This window comes from Penaeus monodon, chromosome 27 (assembly GCF_015228065.2).
Source record: "Penaeus monodon isolate SGIC_2016 chromosome 27, NSTDA_Pmon_1, whole genome shotgun sequence".
In the NCBI taxonomy this organism is placed as follows: domain Eukaryota; kingdom Metazoa; phylum Arthropoda; class Malacostraca; order Decapoda; family Penaeidae; genus Penaeus; species Penaeus monodon.
Genome location: NC_051412.1, coordinates 16506716 through 16509148, shown reverse-complemented (window position 1 = coordinate 16509148; position 2433 = coordinate 16506716). Strand labels below are relative to the sequence as shown.

At 43.2% G+C, this 2433-nt stretch overlaps 1 protein-coding gene across 1 annotated transcript in view; it reads left to right on the top strand.

Moving 5' to 3' along the window:
• Positions 1-2433, top strand: part of LOC119590634 — a gene marked incomplete at its 5' end in the record, with an annotated part of 133180 nt that overhangs the window by 97063 nt on the left and 33684 nt on the right.

Below are 2433 nucleotides of genomic sequence, written 5' to 3'. Positions count from 1 at the left end.
CTAAATAGATTTGAAAAGTCAACATGATCTCAGACTTATGTATACTATTGAAGGCATTTTGTATTCGAGTCAGGAACTTCGAGAATCTAAGCCCAGTCACGATGTTACACCCATGAGCAAAACTCACGTACTCCTTAATAAGTGAATCTTTATCCGAATTTTGTTCCATTTGATTGCGTAGACGGCTGGTATCCTTCTGATACTCAGAGCGACTATAGATGGTTATCATTGTCCCAGAGTGCGTATGAAGGGGGAAGGGAGAAAAGGCTTCTTAGATAAGTATTCTGAGTGCAAAGTATATCCAAGAGCAGTACGCTGATTTCCCGGGGCGGACATCTGGGCCGAGCTGCGAGCCATAAAGCTTCAAGGTCGTCGGCGGGTGGACTGATGCATTTGCAGTGTTGCACAGGATTTAGTCTTTGAAGGTGCGTTTATTTTGTGCTCGCGTGCCTTTTCTTTATAAGGTTCAGTGACCTAGAATGTCGTTATGAAACCATTTCTGTAGGAACTGCAATACCGGTAATATGGTAATATTTCGTTTGCTTATGTGCTTATGCTCCATTCGTCTTCTTTATTTCTGAGGCAACAAGTATTTGCAAAATTAATGCTTGGAAGAATTCTGTTGCGCCTTGTCTTCATGACCGCTTATGTTGATTGGTTATTTTCACCGAGCATCGTGCTCGAAAGACTATGATGTTTTATATTTGTGTCCGTTTAAGGATACTTTCACTGGGTTAGGAAAGTTATCTGATTTCAAAAATGTCTTGAAGTCCATTAGCACGGTAAAGTTAAAATATTATGTGTGACTTATCTTAGTTTCGAATGCATTTAAGTCACTCACCTTGGGAAAACCTCAATGACCTCCTTAATGATTTCCGGGCACTATGCTAATTAGGTGTATAAAACTTTTAGTTTGGGTGACCCTTGTACCCAATGACCATTGAAGCTTTGCTCCTTTTTCTTTTTTGGTTCGACTGCAGTATGCTCATGTTCTTCTTCATTATCTACACTGTTAGGTTCAAAAGTTTCTTGTCTTGGTCTGCATTATCACAACAGGCGCCATATGCCACTGACAAGGATGGGAACACAGGATTCGTGCCGACATTTTACATCATTCCATGGGCGATTTGGTGTAGATGGTTTGAGGAAGGCGATACTTATTTCCCCTTTCGTTTACCACCTTGTTCCTCCTCTTCCTATTTCGACTGGGCGTATCTGTGTTTCTTTATCGTTCTACTTCTCTGTTGCTAATGAGGAGGGGCCATGAATTAGGAAAGATGGAGGAGGAATGCATAACTTCCTTGGGTCAACAGGATCACGTATTTTGCTTTGCAGCGGTGCTATAGGACATCAAACGGAATTGTAGCACCCTGGTCCATGGCTTTATGACATGGGGAAAGTTGCATGGTTAGCGACATCACGTGCTGTGTGTTAGTGGGCTAGCCTAAGTTATTTCAGTGTTTATTTAGGGCTCCACGGGAGGGATAGAAGGGATGGCTGTATAAAGATCCTTCCTCAGTTTACCAGGGGAAGGGGCGTGGGTTGGAGATCGGGTCTGGTAGAGATTGTGAAGATGCTACGGGAAGTTCAGAAGAAAAAAGGAACGATTAATACAGCAGCAGAATGTGTCTGTGGGGGGGGGGGGAGGTTGCGTTATTGGGAGGGATCTAAAGGAGACTAGATTTCGGAGACATAACTGACCCTCAGACCTAAAAAAAATTCCACGCCGACAAATGCCACGACAATACTCTCAAATTGCCAAACAGTATGGAGTTGTTTATTGCTTGATGGGCGTTTCCATCATTAAATTACCTCTGTTTCGAAGGACAATAACCGAGTCTTCGGGCACAGGGTTGACTTGTGCAGCGTATTACTTTACTTGGTTTTTGGTGAAAGGAATTAAGACCTTTCTTTTGAAGCGGTAGAGGTTGCGAAAATGTTTTCATTCTTTTTTTCGCGTCATGAGTTTAGTTCATCTGACCGATTCGACATCGATATTGGGCGCTTCGGCAACATCTTGAGTATTAAAATGTTTCTTCATATGTTTACACATGACCATCTTAGTCCACGTCTTTTTAGTTACAATTTAGCATAGCATCGAATGTCAGCATGTCAAAATTCTAAGTATATTTTGTTTGCTGCATTGTCTACTCTGTTACTATGCTTAACATGATGTTCACTACTTGTGCTGCACAAATCCACCCTTACTATTGTTGGGGAGGCGCCCGGAAACAGGGAATCTATCTCCAGGTGAAGGGGTGGCGGCAGACGCGACCCGGAGAACACTTTGGAGTGGGCGCCGTTGATAAATTCAACCATTAGGGGAGCCCTTAATCTTGGGCCAAGGGTCGATTCCCTAGGCTAGTGGTTCCTCCTTCGCTCTAAACGGAAGCCCTGGATAATTCCCGAAAGAACACTTAGAAAGCCCCTTGG